The 18,947-nt window shown below is 41.0% G+C and overlaps 1 protein-coding gene across 3 annotated transcripts in view; it reads right to left on the bottom strand.

The window, feature by feature from the left end:
* scaper (S-phase cyclin A-associated protein in the ER) overlaps positions 1 to 18,947 on the bottom strand; it is a 291,693-nt gene that overhangs the window by 157,114 nt on the left and 115,632 nt on the right. The window lies entirely within an intron of this gene.

The raw sequence follows: 18,947 nt of genomic DNA on the forward strand, positions 1-18,947 counted from the left end.
GACCTCCCACATTCTACTCTTTGTAGACTTCAGGTCATTCAAAGCACTCCTGCCAGTGTCCTTGCTTGTACCAAGTCCTGTTCACCTACCACTCCGATGCTCACTAACGTACATTGGCTCCTGGTTAGGTAGTGCCTCAAGTTTAAAATTCTTATCCTTGTTGTCAAATCCCTCTTTGACTTCTTCCCTCCCTATCTCTGTAACCTCCTTCAGCCCCACAATCCTCCAAGATCCTTTTACTCCTCCAATTCTAGCCTCTTGAATATCCCCAATTCCTCTAGGTCAGGTGGCCATGCCTTCCGCTGCCTTGGCCCTAAACTCTGGAATTCCCTCCCTAAGTGACTCAATTTTTCTTTCTTCCTTTAAGATTCTCCTTAGAACCTATCTCCTCTGACTAACCTTAATATAACTTTCCATGGCTGGATATCAAATTTTACTTAAAGGCTCATATGAATCACCTTGGGAGGTTGTGTTACATTAAAGGCACTATATAAATGCAAGCTATTGTTGTAGTTGTCAGCGTGAAACAAGTCTCTTTTAAAAGGTTAAAACCCTAGGTGATGGGCAGATGTCCATAGTGTGCAAGACGTCACCAAGAATACCAAAGGATAGCATAAAGCAAGTAGAAATTGTTAAGGGTGCCGATCATAAAAACTTGATTGTAGGACATGCGACGATTGAAAGGAGGGACTCATTGCATAATTCCAACTCCCGCGAAAGAACAATCAAGTTTGGGAGACAGTGTAATAAGACCTAAATTTACAAACTTTTGAAGTATTACAAGCCACACTTGGGCATTAAAATTTTTCTGTGGCTGAAATTGTTTGTCTTGTAATTTCAATGTTTCCTTTTCATCTATATTTTGTCTTGTTTAAATTATTAAGCTTCTTACTGTAGATGCCAAGTATAATTATTGCCTTTGTTCAAGATATTCAAGTGTGATTTGTCTTCCATGTTACGAGGACTAATTCATAAGACATGACAAGTCAAGTTAAAAACTGATCATTTTCTGAATTAGTTTTTGACTAATAACAGAAATAATTCAGTTTCAAATAAAAGCCTGATTGCAGTCCCAATCCAAAACGAGGTCATAAATTCAAACAGGCGCCTTGATTTACCTTCCTTCACTGCCCACCCCCTCCCGAAGGTGGTAATTCACATTGGGGTAATTCATTGATACAAGCCAATGCCCAGCAGCCAAGTGGCCAATCTTGATGCATGAACCCAGACACTGAGTGCCAGGTACACTAGTCAACCAGAAGCAAGAACCTTGATGACTTTTTGTAACTAATCTTAGGTCCAGGGCGCTGAGGATGAGCCAGGCTATATCTTGACTGTTCAGAAAGCAATTCTGGTATCAGTCTGAGGTTAGATTTAAACATTATATCACTTTAGGAATAGTACAGAGCAGCAACAGGGCAGAAGAACATAAATAACCTTGCAGAGAAAGAACAAAAATGGGGGAGAGCCGTGATGAGAAAGGTGGACTGAGCTGATCAAAACAAAAATACACTGTCCAGCTAGGTACCAATTTGAACTCAGGCATTTCCAAAATATGATCTCGAACAATTACAGATGAAACACAATTGCACTGATGCCAGCAAATTGATGAACAACTTTCTAGAAGTAAGAGATACTGCCAACTAAGCAGAAGAAAACTTCTTAATTTTCCTATTAAATTTACAGTTTGATATCTGTTGCCTATAAATCCACACATTTTAAATCATAATTGCTACTATTAAAAGTGAAGAGAGATGAAGAATCTTTCATGAACATTTACCATTTTAAACAGAACGTACTCACTTCGCTGTGTAGGTATTATGATATGGAATTTATCAGCTGTTTTTTGTTAAGGTGAGCTGCTATCTTGATCCTCATTTTAGTGATCATCCCTTCAAAAAAAGGTGCCATTATCAAATAAATTCATTGGTAGCTTGCCTATCCAAGTCATAATGTTGTGGATTTAAGGACATTCTAGGATCTAGGTTGGCACATCAACACTGTACTGAGGAGTGCGGCACTGCCTTGCAGTGCCATCCTTGGACAGGACTTTAAACCAAAGCCTGTTCAGGTGAATGATAAAATATCCCACAACACTCTGACAAACAGTAAGGATCATTTGGCCAATATTCTTCCCTCAACCAGCATCAGCAAAGAGATAATTTGTTATTCATCGTAATGCTGCCTGTACAAATGGCCACCATGTCTGTCCACACAATAGTTACTGCAATTCAAACTGATTCACCACATGCAAAGTGTCTTGTTATACTCTTGAGAAATATAACATCCTAAATGAAAGCCAGGGTTTTCTTTATACAGCATTCGACAAGAACACAGTGAAACAAATAAATCTGCTTCTGACAAGTTAGGGTTCCATAACAATCCTAGTTATTTGGAGTTTTGAGGGCATATAAGAAGACATAGTGGTCTCTTAAAAATGCTTTCAAGTCACTCAAAGTGTTTTTCCATCAATGGCTAATTGGTAACTGCTAACAAGTGCCAGGTTAAAAATATTAAACATTCACAGCTGATTTGCTAATAAACAGTGCAACAGTGTTCCAAACAATGATTTGAATTATGAAGCTATACAGAATTGGAACCACACGTGTACTTGCAAACATATGAATTGGTGGCTTCAGGAAAGCAAAATCGTAATCTTTACAAGATGTGGTCTCTTGTTTCTTAAAAATGTATGACTGCTTCCACGTATCTTGTTTACATTGGATAAAAGCCACAGCTTTCAGAGATAAGAGGCACCATTGCTCTGACATTGCCTAGTTTGGCTCCAGCGTGCCCAGATCAACAGGTGAAAGCTGTCACCCAACCATCAACAAAATGCCTTATGAAGGCTGAAGGTACCCAACTGTACTAGTGTAATTTGGTACCAACTCACTCAGATCAGTAATGCAGAAGAAAGCCCAGGCAGAATCACTGCACAAATATGTAGGCAAACAGAAGGTCATACAGGAAGCAAGCAGGACATTGCGACTCATTGCCTCATAGCAGTCATTTGACCCGGACTGTTTTTGAAATCTAATCTTCTGAAAGATTTGTGAAGGAGTAAAAATTCTGAGACACGGTTGATTTTGCCAAGTTGAAAATTTGACAAAAGCTCGAGAAAGAATTTTGTAAACCTGAACTTTGACAAAAAGCTTGCAAATAGTAAGATTGACACAAAAAGTTCTCAAGGAAAGAAAAGACAGATTTTCTTTCCCCCAATGCACTGACATTAGAGTAAACTGCTGCCAACAGCAGAAGATAAAGAATATTGCCAGGACAAGGCACTATACACAGTGAGAAATGAGGGAGATCAAAGGATTAGTATGGCTCCTGTACAGTGATAAATTTTTCCAACGATGCATATTTATGTAGCATCATCCCAAGATGCTTCATAGCAGAGAAATCAGAAGAAATAATTTATCAAATATGCAGTGTCCAATGGTTTTCTACAAATTCAATGATGGTCGAAACATTCCTATGCCTAAGTCAAATAAATGAGTAGCAACTTAATCCTACACTTGTCTTTTTCTGTATTACAATTCATTTTACCCCATAGTACAATTTTCCTGGTAGCATAATTCCCACCAGAGTTGATTTCTCCAGTCATGGAACCTTCAACATGACTGTCATCTCCGAGGATTTACTTTGGTCAATTTAGGTTTAATCCCCACATCTCGTGTTAAAACAAACATAACAATTCTGAGTTTTGAGACTGCTCAAGTACAATTGAAAAGATTGCACCCAAATGAGTCACGTTCAATGACAGCAATACTACAAGGTGAACATGAACCACCACACCATTTCCACCCTCCCCACCAACCACCGCCACTTAGCCAACATCATGAAGGATACAGAGAAGGGTCCTTGGGGGAAAATACTTGTATATGACATGCATCTGAATGCAATAACTTAAATTCAAAGCATTTTTCCAAGAATGCTTTTCCAATAACTATTCTGTTGCTATTTTAGTACTTTGAGTGCTGACTGACAAACTTTGTATGACAATAAAATTCCAAATTATTTATGAAAAAATCTACAGTATATGCAAGACATAATGGTAATTACAAAATAGTCATTTACCTATGTAATAAAGCTATTTTCATTTGTACAGAACATTTTCTGTGCATGTACTACCAGCTGACATAACATTCAAAAGTCAGATGTAACAAAGTTCTCCAGATGTTGCATGTAGAACAAGGAGGTGGGAGATAGTTACCAAAGCTATAACCATTCTGGAAGATTTCTGATAACGTCAAACCGTCTGTGAACTCAAAAGTTCAATTACAAGCCTTCAAAGAGTAAGTATCAGCAACAGAACAGCTCGAAAAGAAAATTCCAAAAAATTAGGATTAATCTGTTTTTCACCTTTTCCTTTTGTAGAAACTGTGAGCACTGATGACATCACTCTGGATAGAAGTGATCTGCTGTTGAAAGAGTCAGTTAGTTGCACAGCATAAAGGAGCTGAATTAACATTAGTTGAGAAGCTAACTCAGAGGCCTTGGGTATCTGCACTATTCCAGCTGTACATATTAATCCAGTCTGCTTGCACTGTTGGGCTCTGTAACAGCTCCATGCAATTAACCTCATGTCATCAGTGTTTGCTGTTTAAGCCAAAATATTCAAGTAAACACAACAGATAGAAAACCATATAAAGCATCTTAAAATTAATCACGGGCTTTTATCATAGTTTCATTTGTTAGGACAGTTAAGTCTTGTGTACTGCACTGCGCAGTATCAATATGCAATGCTACAGATCAGTTTGATGCAGAGTCAATTCGTCCCACACTACTGAGTCTTGATGCTGCAAGACCGCAGAAAGCAAATCTCAAGCACTCTTACACTTCTGGAGTTCACCTGATGACAGGCATACAGTACTTGCTAAGCACAAGCAACCCAGCCTGTAGGGATCCAAGATGACTGATCCACATTTTCTTGTGTTTACAAAGAATCTGTCATAAAAGTAAAGCCTCTTGTTGCAGCCGAACCGCAAGTCTCTCTTTAAATTGCTTTCAAACTGAGCAGGCAGAAAAAGGCAATCACCCTCATGAAAAAAAGGAAGTCGTATGCGTAAGTCATCCTCCTCAGATAAGGAAAAAGGTAAACTAAAAGCACTTTTGGATTCCCTCCTACAAGAAGGGTAGAAATTGCAGGAAGAGTTATTCTGCATATGTGCTTCCTGGCCTTAAATCAGGATTTTGGCATCAGTTGCTGTGCAGGTTGAGTTTTAGAGGGAGATTCATGGGAGGGAGGGAAGAACTGGTAGTACTGATGTCAAAATACACTAAGAGTAGCAGATTTACGGAACTGACTACCGGTGAAAACAGCTATTTTGAAGCAGAGCTGGATAAGTATCTTTTTAAGAAAAAAGATGATGAAGATTATAATGGTCAGAAATGGCCAAATACTTTATAGAACATGAGTGTTCATGCACTGCTGAGACCACTTGAAATTTAGGCTTGCAAGCATAAATTGTAGAGTTGAATTAATATTCTGCCTAGTGTTCTAGGAGTTCTGCCTCTATGCACTTGGGAGCTGGAGAGCAGTTTTAGAATGTTATCAACCACTTCTTGTGGTTTGTTACCTGCCTCAAGATTGAATGGAAGTTAGGTGGAACAGTCAGCCAAATTGTACACAGCAACTTGAAGAGAACCAGTTTTTCCAGTCTATTCTCATTCCATATTTCCTTTTGTTCTAACTTGTTCCTGCTGTATTATTTGCTCAGTGAAAATTCCTAGCTTTCTTGGCATTTTCACAAACTTTTTAAGACCCCGGGATATTCACATTTCTTTCACATAAGTTACAGGGGAATGTAAAATAGAGCATAATAAAGGACTTTTGTTTTTTTTTGCATGGCTGGGAAAGCAGTTATAGTTTGATGTCGAGGTTAACAATAAAGGATAAAATTCAAACAGGTAGGCTCCTCTGACAGCAGTGCAGGATAGTCTGGAGCAGCTGTCTTGCGGATGAGACTTTAAGTCAAAACCTATTTAGGTGGATGTTAAAGATTCCTTGGCACTAATTGGCCTAGAGCAGGAAGCACCTGATAACTTTTTCTGGCAGATATTTCTCTCCTGACCAATATTACTCACAGTGAGTAACTGAATACATATAGGAAAAACCCACCGGTTTCATATGTGGTTCGTGCTGACCTCAGGTTGGGAGTAGTGGTATTATAATTTACCTCAACACCACTATGACAGAGGGGGAAAGAAAATTGGCCAAGGATGTTATTCATTTTCATTACCTCCTGGATGTGGGTTGATGGATATCAGCAAGAACAGCATTATGCTTTGTTACACCCTGATGTGGCCAGTCCACAACCAGTGTCCAAACTCATGCATATAGAATGACACTTGCAAAAGGTCCTAGAGGGTGCATGGTGTACACGGGAATGTAGGCAACAAGGTTCAATGCTTTCTGGAGATAAAGAGGAAATAAAATTGGCAAAAAAAGAGGGGAGAAGGGAGAAAGAAGTTAAGATGCATAGCAGCTTTTGAGAATTCAGTGGGTTAAATTAGAGGCTGTAAATTTCAATTCGGTCTACACTGCCCCCTTGGTTGTTGAGCCCTTTGATTAAGGTTAATACATTGGCATCTGTATATGTTTGCCAAATGGCTATTAGCCAAAAAGATTAGCTAGATTGCGCACCATACTGTTCCTGTCAGGCTGCCCAAGCTTAAAAGATACAGAGTAATGCATCACTACACCAGGATTGTTTACATTAAGAGTTCAAGTCCATTACAAACAAAAGCCTCAAGCCCCGTATACAAATCCTCATGATTAGACTGAACATGTGGGATGTTTTTTTTCCCAACAGGATGTACATCTCAAAATCAAGGTACAAATCTGTCACATAATGTGTTTCCAGTGATTTCTCCATCCTCCCAACTAAGATACCAGTTCCATGGGCACAGGCAAGTCTTTGATACGTTGTCCAAGTGGCCATCCATCATGTGTTAGTCTGCGCAACACATAAAAGCAGGCTATTCAACCATGGAGGTTAACACCACCAGATCGCGTACACCTGCATTCAAAGGACCTGAGCGAAGCTGAAAGTCGCACAATCGGGCACAGAAATCCTGGGTTCACCAGCGCTGAGGCAGAGCCCTCAATTCATTGTGCCAACTGAGTTAAATCAATCAGACACAAACCAGAAACATTGCTACATGGCGTAACATTCTCGAGGCAGTTCTTTATCCACTAGGCCACTGAGGGCCCTAATTTATAGCTATCAATCAAACAGTACATTTTTAGTGGCACTGATTAGAGGATTTTGTTATTTCCACGTGGAAATAGAGCAAGAAATCTAGCAATTGAAAAAAATATCAAACTGTCACTGGACAATTCTAGTCATTACAGCAGGACTTTTGCACTAAAACAATTAGCATGCCCTACAAAATCTCAGTCTCTGGTGTATTCAATGCTTGAGTATTGACAGGGTAAGCTTCCTGCTAAGAAATATCCAAGGTGTTTTTTGCAATCTTATACCTCACTTGAGTGGATGACAGGGTAAATAATTAAGGGTGCAGCTTAGAACATGTCTGTATATACAGTCAAGTGGTAGATCACTGACTGATCAAAGTAGCCACACAGATTTCTTAAAGGAATAGAGCTCACCTAATTTCCCGACATAGCCCATCTCAGCCTAATATGCACAGCACTTTAGAAAAAGCTTTTTCCCCAAAAACAGTTACAGATGAGAAAAGCTTTTTGACTCAACCCCGCTGTTCAACGTGGAATGCAGTTTTTTTGTGTGATTCCTGAAAGAGGCACGAGCGAAAGACAGAAAAAAAAAGGGCTTCCAGTCAAACAAAACCTTATCACACTATCAAAATTTGCATACAAGGACTGTTGTTATATCAGGCAATTGCAGCATCCACTTTGCGCACAGCTAGATTTCACAAACACCAATTGGACGAATGATCAGTTAAACTGCATTCATGCTGGTTTCAGTGTAATTGCCCCATAGATGTTGATCTCATGCAGCAAGTGGCAGCCCCAGAGTTAATGTGGAGGGTCTATTAAGACTAGCCACCAAGAATAGCGACTTAAAAGTGGACCTTTGCTGTGACCAGCCATAGTGATTCTGGCATGTTTACCAGCGATTGTTTCACCTGTTGGAAGGCTGATCTGCACCCAAAAGGTTCTGCTGCAAATACAACAGGATACCACAGACAACTGAGTTTTGGGGACAAGTTGCTGGCTTGGGATTTCCTCTCCTTGCATTTCTCTCTGCTTCTGATATGCACTCCCTTTCGAAGGAGGCTGCATTGCTTTTATTTGGTTGCGCCAGGTGTAGTGATCTGGGCAAGCTTCTCCCAGGACACGAAGTCAATATCAAATCTCCTAAGTCTTCAGAGTGTCCTTGTAGCCCTTTCTTGGCCACCATGAAAGCGCACCACAGATTCAAGCTCTCAATAGACAATTTAGTTTGGTGAGTGAGTGTCAGGCATTCTGGCTGCATGACCAGCCTAACTTAGTTGTGGCTGTCTCAATATGGTGCAGATGCTTGGCATGCCAGCTCAGGTGGGCACCTCAGTGTCTGGTATTTTGTCCTGCCATCAGATCTTCAGAAGCTTCCCACTAAAACCAATATAAAAGCAGTTTTTCTTTGGAAGCATTTGTGGAGGAGGGAGAATGTTGGCCAGGCCACAGGATCATTAGCATCCACCTGAACCACAGGCGCAAGGCAGCTGCTTGACAACGTAGCACATTCTTAGTGCTGCACTGGAACACGACACATTACACTTTCTAGAACTTGAGTACTGGTCGAAATATTGTGATTCTATGTAGCATTCCATGGTTTGTATTTAAAAAAACATGCTAATACAGCAATGCTGCCATTAAAATATCAATATGATTTTCTGCATCAAGTCCTGGAGAAAAATGTGAAAATCTGACTATATTAAGTAATTTAAGTGAATTTAATACAATATTGGAGGGATAACAAGCCACTCGTTTTTTTCCAGCAGTTTATGACGTAATCTGAACCCTATGATTGAATCATTACCTTGTAATTCACTGAAAGGTATTCTCGATGTATCACTCACACTTTACAGTATTGATCAGTGAAAAACAGGGGGCAAACAGAGCATGGCAGTGAAAAACATGGTAGTCTGTCACAAAGCTAATGACCGGTGTCAACTTTAACAGCTCTTTTTAATAAGGTGACAAAAGGATCACGCCCTTTTGGTGACCCTGCGAGACCATGACCCTGTCACCAGACTGAGCTTAACTACAGACTGGGACACATCGAATCACCAAGTACGTCTAGTTCATCTTATTAATTCAGGATAAAGACAAATGAGAACCTGAGGCCTAAGGACACATCCATGTTCAAGATTCAAGAGTTACCTTGTAATTGCTCCTTCAGGATTTACAGGGGAAAGCAATCAGGTGGTCGGTGGGGGTTGGTGTGGGCCTGGGACTGAAAGAGAAGGGGAAAAGCAAAAGCTTTTATTATTATGGTATGTTCATGCTGGCAAACGACACCCAGCAGGAGCAGTTTTGAAATGTGGTGCTTTGAATTCGTCCTATTTATGCTGTGCATTTGCAGCATCAACAGAAATAACTGCACAAGTGCAAGATCTCACATATGCAACTGTTCAAAAGTTGCATTCTGGACACAAAGCTTTGATGTCAGAGAAAGATCTATCCTGTACAGACCTATCAGTCTTCTCACCATAACATATTCTGCTGCTGCGTTCAGACTACTTCTGACTCCTGTGTTGGTCACTCTGTTCTCCTAGCAGATAAACAACTTTCCTCTTTCACAACCTCTACTTTTTTTTCATTCATTAACGGGATGTGGGCATCACTGGCTAGGCCAGTATTTATTGTCCATCCCTAACTGCCCTTGACGTGGTGGTGGTGAGCTGCCTTCTTGAACCACTGCAGTCCATGTGGTGTAGGTACACCCACAGTGCTGTTAGGGAGGGAGCTCCAGGAATTTGACCCAGCAATAGTGAAGGAATGGTGATATATTTCCAACTCAGGATGCTGAGAGGCTTGGAGGGGAATTTCCAGCGGCCCTTGTCCTTCTTGATGGTGGCGGTTGTGTATTTGGAAGGCGCTGCCTAAGAAGCCCTGGTGAGTTCCTGCAGTGCATCTTGCAGATGGTATGCACTGCTGCCACTGTGCATCGGTGGTAGAAGTTGTGAATGTTTGATCTTCTATGCTTTTATCCCGTTCTGAACGCTGCACAAAATTTTTCATGTTTCTTTTCCTCTCCCTCTTCCATACTGGTATTCAGTTCATCAGAAACACTGCCAGTCAAAGCAATGCAGTTTTTAAGAAAATCTTTGTTTGGTACACAATTCTCATTCAGGTATGCACAAACATTCCAGTTCCTCACCTTCAACAACCATTTTCCAGCATTCCTTCACTCATCTGCACTTTCCTTTAGACCAGTGACATAAGTGACACTGATTAGAGAGGCGGCCCATTCAAAGCCATATAATCATAACATGTTGTTACATTTCCGTTAAGAGAGCATTCAGAAGATTATTACTAGTGATCAGTTTGGCTCCATTGGTAGCACTCATGCTTCCAAGTCAGGAGGCTATCGATTCAAGACCCATTCTAGGCCTTAAGAGCACAATCTAGGCTGATACATCAATGCACTACTGAAGACTGCTGCTCTGTAGGAGTGGTTGCCCTTAGGATATATATTTATATTTAGCCACTGTTCTGGTAGATATTTAAGATCGTGTGGCATTATTTGAAGGAGCAGTGTTCTCCTGGTGTCCTGACCAAAATTTTCCCTTCAACCAACACTAGAAAAGAAGATAAACAGCTCATTTGTGAGACCTTCTTGTACAAAAATTAACTGCTGCACTCACCTACATAGCAGCCACGGTGGTGCTTCATTGTATGGGAAGTACCATATTTCTGAAAGATGTGATAAATATGCAATGAAACAACTTTCTTTTCTGTTAGAATTGAAAGACACTGGGGTAACAGGCAGGACAGGGGGTGCTAATTTTCATCCTTATTTTCTCAATGGTTTTGATCTTGCCAAGGATCATAACCCTGTACTGTTCACTCAGCAACGACCCAACATGTGGACTTCTGAGTCTGTCCAGCACACATCTGGCACTGTAATACTTCAGCAGCGAAAAATTTGATAAACCCAAAGGAGTATTTTGAGCTACTCTTCACACCGCAAATTACTTTTGGAAATACTACTAAACCCATCCCGCATGTCCTCATCAGATAGCCAGTTCCAATAATATTCTTTTAAACTTTTTAATAATAAGCCAGTCCCTGTCATATTCATAACACGGCCTGCAAGTCATTTTTGCAGCCAGCCTCTCCTTCACCAATGGATTCAGTCAATTTGTCGTTCCACTTGTCTCAGGGACACCAGCTTTTCTGTGGGATACTACAAGTGCTGGATTTTGGTGCTGTTTCATCACTTTTTGCCAGCCAAGAAAGGGAATGCTACTAGAAGCCGGCATTCGGAGAGTTTAAGAAAGCGCTCCATTAAATCACAGAACCAATAGATCTGCAGTTGCTTTGAGAAGGGAGTGTTAAATTTCCAGCTCTCTCTCAACACCTTTAATTGTGTAAACAGCTAGACGACAGTTTTCAGAAGCAAACGCTCTGCTGTGTTTGGGTTAGCATAGTTTGGGTCTAACTTACAGCAGCAAACTGCTTATTGGAGAGAATACAAATTATCCGCCATGTTTTCTTGCCACTTAGAAAATACTCCAGTGTTAAATGGCTGCATGTAGATCAAAGCTAAAAATAAAAAGTCAGAGGAAGGTGAAGACACAGGCAAGGTATTATGCAACATTATCGCAGTGGGTTAATTTATTAGAAGGGTGAGTCAAAAGTTCTTCTAGCTTGTCACAGGAAATTCTTAAAAAGCCAATCAGTCTCTGGCAGCACATGCGAGATTCTTCTGACTGAATTCCATTCACCCTATCCCACTTTGTGGCACATTAAATAGAAAACTGGACAATAGTAAACTTCCTGTATGATAATATATATATATCGTAGGCAATAAATGCTGGCCTAGCCTGTGACGCCCACAGCCCATGAACGAATAAAAAAAAAGGTAGTTCAAACAACTCTTTTTCAGCAGTGAGGCAACCACAACATTAACTCTTTAAAATCTTAAATAGTAATGGCAGAAAGGTGTACAACTGCATTTCATCTTTTTAACTAGATCATATTGAAGCACAGAGCACATCAGAAATTACTTTAGCATCAAGCTACACACATTGCCCTAGCGGTCTGAGGGAATTTGTTTATCAAGTTGGTTTCCGCAAATGGCTTATGTTCCTTTCAGTATCCAATAAAAAATAATGAGCAGCCTCAGTTTTAGTGCTAGCTACTTCAAACTATACAAAATAAAGGCAGAAATCCAATTTCCATCACAAGAGCATTCTGTTCTTGTGGAGGAAAAGTCTAGCTCCCAATTGGTGACTGTTGAGGGCATTTGTTTAAACAGAAGCTCTGAGCTCAGATTGCAGAGCTCTAAGATGCAGTGGGATCTTGGTGTCCTAGTGCATGAACCACAAAAGGTTAGTGTGCAGGTGCAACAAGTAATTAGCAAATCTAATAGAACGTTATCGTTTATTGCAAGGGGAATTGAATTCATGAGTAGGGAGGTTATGTTTCAGTTATACCTTGGTGAGGTCACAACTGCAGTACTGCGTACTGTTTGGTTTCTTTATTTAAGGAAAGATGTAAATGCATCGAAAGCAGTTCAGAGAGGGCTTACCAGATTAATACCTGGAATGGGTGAGTTGTCTTGTGAGAAAAGGCTGGACAGGCGAGCTTTGTTTCCGCTGGAGTTTAGGAGAGTGAGAGGCGACTTGATTGAAACATATAAGATCCTGAGGGGGCTTGACAAGGTGGATGTGGAAAAGATGTTTCCTCTTGTGGGAGAATCTAGAACTAAGGGTCACTGTTTAAAAATGAGGGGTTGCCCATTTAAGACAGTGATGAGGGTTTTTTTTTCCCTGAGGGTTGAGCCACTTTGGAATTGAGGTTAAAATTAGAACAGCCATCATCTTATTGAATGGCGGAGCAGGTTTGAAGGGCGGAGTGGCCTACTCCTGCTTCTAATTCGTATCCTTATGGATTATTAATTCAATAAGTATCAAGAACCAAGGTATACCTTTTAACACAGTGACAATATACCTAAACATGCTGAGTTTCTCCCCAGTTTTGTACCCTTGCGTTTCTTATTGTTTCCATTTTGCTCCATCAGTGGCTCATCAGTTTATATCTGAGAATCAGATATTGCAGTCTCAGATGCTGACAGTTTTATAAAGACAGGGGTTAAACTTGGTGCAATTGCTGGGCAATATATTACTCTTCAAACAGCTCTGGCTAAATGGTTTCTGGTTATAAATATTAGCGGTCAGTGAGATCACAAAGCTGCCAAGCAGAGCTGATAATATTCAATTCATCATGACTTGTCCCTTCATTTATGCCCCCCAACCCCCCATCTACACTGCGACAGAACATCCACCAAGGCGTTTGGCTATCCTGTCAAAAGCAGAGGTCTTAGTCTGCTGGCAGAACAGAATCTGGGTCTGCTCGAAAGCAAGACAACATTCCCCCAAAAAAGCACACAAGCACGAACTGAACACAATACAAAGAGAAACTATATAACATTTTTTTTTATTGCTTTATATTAAATTGCAGTTGAAGAGCTCATTGGGTGTGTTAACATCCTGGCAGAGGCTGTAATATGATGGGTGATCTTGGCTAATGGAAAGTGCCAAGCTGAAACTACTCCTTTTAGAGAACTTTTTAAAATACAATTTTAAGATTATATGATCAAATCAAACCAGGTGCTGTGGTCCATCTCTTAACATCTGATTACAATGGGGGCATAAACATGAGATCAGATATTTTGCATGCTCCCTGGTTTATTTCAGTGTGTTCAAATCATATTTTTTTCAGATTAAATTCATGAAAGGAAATCACACAGGCTTGCCCTAGGTCCAGCACTGCAGGCACAAACGCAGAATGTGCTGCTTCACTCAACTGCCTACATAAAAGTATAAAAATAGTTTTGATATGTTCTATTTGTTTCGTGATAAATAGTTCAAAGAGCAACCTCACTTCTGAATGATCCCCAGATGCTCTCACCATAGCCAACTAAGGCCTCAGCTTCTCAAGTAATAGATTAATAAGAAGGGAAAAATTAGAGTATGAGAGAAAGCTAGCTAGTAATATAAAGACGGATAGCAAGAGTTTCTACAGATATTTAAATAAGAAGAGAGTTAACAAAGTGAGGTTGGTCATATAGACAGTGCATCTGGGGAATTGGTAATAGAATGTAGGGAGATGGCAGATGAATTAAACAGATATTTTGCTTCAGTCTTCACCATAGAGAACACAAGTAACATCCCAGAAATAGCTTCAAATCAGGAAACGGAAGGGAGAGAGGAGCTCGGGATAATTACAATCACCAGGGAAGTGGTATTGAGCAAATTGTTGGGGCTGTGGGCTGACAAATCCCCAGGTCCAGATGGACTTCACCCCAAGGTCTTGGAAGAAGTGGCTAGTGAGATAGTTGATGCACTGGTTTTAATTTTCCAAAATTCCCTGGATTTGGGGAAGGTTCCATTCGATTGGAAAATAGCAAATATAACTCCTTAATTCAAACAGGGAGGGAGACAGAATGCAGGAAACTATAGGTCAGTCAGCCTAACATCTGTCAGAGGGAAAATGTTAGAAGCTATTATTAGAGATGTTATAGCAGGACACTTAGAAAAATGTAGGTCACCGAGGGTCACGGGTCTTTGGAAATCTCTTCCTCAAAAGGTGATGGAAAGCAGAGTCTTAACAAGGAGGTGAAAGGTTATCGGGGGTAGGCAGGCACGTAGGGTTGAGGTTACATTCAGATCAGCCATGATCTTATTGAATGACGGAGCAGGCTCGAGGGGCTGAGTGACCTACTCCTGCTCCTAATTCTTATGTTTCTGACCACAGCCAGTTAAAGGAGCCATCAGCATGCACTGTCATTAGAAATCTCCCTTTTCTCAGAGACTGGAAAGGAGGGTTTTTCTTACCATATTTTAAGATTCACTTGCCATCAAATTCAGACATAATTATGTTCAGAGTGACAAGGCCATTCACTTTTATCCAGGAGCTTAAGTCACAACACTTGATTCATCAGCATTCAACAGCAGTGAATCATAAACTATCAGATCTTCTGAGCCCCCTCACTTTATATATTTTAACACTTACAAAAGAGAACTAAGGTTTAGGCTGACTACAATTGCCAGGATTTTGGAGCCAGTGATACATGAAACTACAACAGAGACTGAGGGTTCAATCCACTGTAGTTTAATTAATTCCGCTTTCTCCCCTCTTCTCTTGGAGACATTCAGGAATATTGATCCTCTCTGGACCCCCCCACCGCCGACCCCCAAGTAGCTCTAGTATTCAGGTGTGAGCTCTCATGGTGACTTTAGCAGACAATTCGATTTGCAAGGTCATTGCAGCAATACTCGGTACTGTCCTCGTTCAACATCCACAAAAATGCCTTTTTCACTGGAGCTCACCGTACAGCAGTTTAGTGGAGGAATCCTGGCTGATCATTTCTTCTTCCTGGCCGTGAATCATCTAGTTTCAATTTCAAAATTCACAATCACCTTCAGCTTCACCCTCCTGTTTGTGATTTCACTGGAACCCCCAAGGCTGTTTTACAATCTTAAAAAGATCCCAAAGATTTCAATACTCTCCTTGCTAATAGCGACTTGAACACAAATATAAAATTTAAAAACAACTTGCCACAGAGTGAGAAACAAACATCCAGATGCTAAAAGCACTTGAAAGCTGATGGATTTTGCAATCTGGCAAGTCCAGGTTTTACATTTTCAACTAATTCAACTCTGTAACCGAGGAAAGAAAACCTGCACAACATTCAACCAAACATTACTCAACACTTTCACCTGGATTGACAACTGTTCTGTGGAAATTCAGAAGAGCACGCATGGCTTTTGCATGGCAGCCTATTTCCTTCTGTGAATTTCACTAGAGGAAGACTTTGTAGGCTGTTGCATACATTATGTTCCATAACAATTTATACTGATTATAGTGCTCCCCACACAAAGAAAGATGTTTCAAACCCTTTAAAGAGTGAAGGGACAAAAAGGAGGGTTAAATAAGTTAAAAGGGAAGCAACGTCAAAGGGAAGGGATTTTAGCAGGATTCTGGGAGCAGGGTAGGAGGTGACAAGGTGTCAACGTGTATAGAATAGCTACTGATGGAGCTGAGGGGACAGAGAACAATGAACAGTGCAATGTCGAAGGATAAAGACAAGGCATTTTGAATCTTGGCTGCAATATCAGAAGTACACCATGAGCATATCCTAACCTCCGACTTAGAAGGAAGGATAAGGAAAATCCCTACCAACCACTCATACCATATTTACAACACTCAAGCAGATTACCCGCCTTCACTCTTGCTTGACATGACCAGAGAGTATTTTTTTTAAGGGAAGAAAAATACTGTAATTCAAAAGAAATTGTGATTTTGCATCCTGCTCAGATATTCTGTACCAGCCACAAGCACAACACTTTACAGGCTTTTTCCTGCAAACAGCTGGTACACTTAAAACATTTATTCACAGTGAATGCATTTCATTCACTCAATCGTTTACAAAAGGTGTCAGTTAATGAAGGAACCCAAGTTCAGCTCTAAAGACAAACCTAATCTCATAAGAAAAATCTATGGTGTGCTTTTTTTCATTTGCTAAGCCATGAGATAGTTCCTGCAGGACTGAAGGTCAAGGCATGACCCTCTAAATCTTCTGATGGTCTCCCAGTTTTAGGAGCAAGGGGTCAAAATAACCTACATTTTTCATAAACTAATGTAAACACCAAAAAGCACATAAAACAGGCCATCAAGGAGCCACATCTGATCTCTGGCTGCCACTCTGGACTAATTTTAATATTACTGTTCGAGCAAATGGTAACAGATATTTTATCCTCAGAGCAAGGTTTTGTGTAATTATTTTATATCAATCATTTCATATGCGTACTTCTGATTTCACAATAGTTTAAGATTATTTTATTAAATGTTATTCTATTTGGTGATGCAGTATATAGATTAATCAGCTAACTGATGAAACCCTACAGTTGAAAGGATAGCGACATTGATTGGTGGACCATTTGAAAATAGAATGACTGGCAAGAAGGGGAAGATGAATCTGAGTGGGTAATGAACTCATTAAAGGAATACTTTGGTCTATGGCTAGTCCCGCTTCCACCCAACTTCATGCACAAATTCCAGAGTGCGTAACTAAGTGCTATGTCACAGAAATAAGTCATTCAGCCCATCAAGTTGACAGTGGCTAACTAGGTATCCATTAGGAGCTGATTCTTCCACAGCTCCCAGGTTCTTTTTATTTTCTTCATTCATGGATTGTGGGCATCGCTGGCTAGGCCAGCATTTATTCCCCATCCCTAATTGCCCTTGAGAAGGTGGTGGTGAGCTGCCTTCTTAAACCTCAGCAGTCTGTGTGGTGCAGGTACACCAACAGTGCTGTTAGGGAGGGATTTCCAGGATTTTGAACCAGCGACAGTGAAGGAAAGGCAATATAGTTCCAAGTCAGGATGGTATGTGGCTTGGAGAGGAACTTGCTGTTCCCATGTCCTTCTAGGTTAGAGGTCGTGGGTTTGGAAGATGCTGTTGAAGGAGCCTTGGTGAGTTCCGCCAGGGTCACTCAGCTCCGGACCTCATTACAACCTTGGTTCAAACATGTACTAAAGAAGTGAACTTGAAGAGGTAGGTGAGGTGAGAGTGGCTGCCTTTGACATCAAGGTAACATTTGACCGAGTGTGGCATCAGGGAATCCCAGCAAAACTGGAGACAATGGGAATCAGGGGGAAAACTCTCCTCTGGTTGGAGTTATACCGAGCACAAAGGAAGATGATTGTGGTTGTTGGAGGTCAATCATCTCAGGGCAAGGACATCATTGCAGGAGTTCCTCAGGGTAGTGTCCAAGGTCCAACCACCTTCAAACTGCTTCATCAACAACCTTCCTTCCATCATAAGGTCAGAAGTCGGAACATTCGCTGATAATTGCACTGTGTTCAGTGCCATTCATGACTCCTCAGATACTGAAGCAGTCCAAATCCAAATGCAGCAAGGCCTGGACAATATCCAGGCTTGCGCTGACAAGTAGCAAGTACTCGCACCACACAAGTGCCAGGCAATGACCATTTCCAACAAGAGAGAATCTAGCCATCATCCCTTGACATTCAATGGCATTACCATCACTCAATCCCCATTATCAACGCCCTGGGGGTTATCATTGACCAGAAACTGAACTGGACTAGCCATATAAATACTGTGGCTACAAGAGCAAGTCAGAGGCTAGCAATCCTGCGGCGAGTAACTCACCTCCTGATTCCCAAAGCCTAGCCAACATCTACAAGGCATAGGTCAGAAGTGTGATGGAATACTCTCCACTTGCCTGGATGAGTGCTGCTCCAACAACACTCAAAAAGCTTTACACCATCCAGGACAAAGCAGTCCACTTGATTGGCACCACATCCACAAATATTCACACCCTTCACTGCCAACCCATGGTGGCAGCAGTGTGTACCATCTACAAGGTACGCTGCAGGAACTCACCAAGGTTCCTTAGACAGCACCTTCCAAATCCTTGACCACTACTATCTACAAGGACAAGGGCAGCAGACACATGGGAACACCACCACCTGGAAGTTCCCCTCGAAGCCACTTGCCATCCAACTTGAAAATATATTGCCAATCCTTCACTGTCGCTGGGTCAAAATCCTGGAATTCCCTCCCTACACCATACAGACTGAAGCGGTTCAGGAAGGCAGCTCACCACCACCTTCTCAAGGGCAATTAAGGGATAGGCAATAAATGCTGGCCTAGACAGCAACGCCCACACCCTATGAATGAATGAATGAATTTTTTTTTTAAAAAAGTGCTGCTTGAT

This window comes from Cetorhinus maximus, chromosome 30 (assembly GCF_964194155.1).
Source record: "Cetorhinus maximus chromosome 30, sCetMax3.hap1.1, whole genome shotgun sequence".
NCBI classification, from domain to species: domain Eukaryota; kingdom Metazoa; phylum Chordata; class Chondrichthyes; order Lamniformes; family Cetorhinidae; genus Cetorhinus; species Cetorhinus maximus.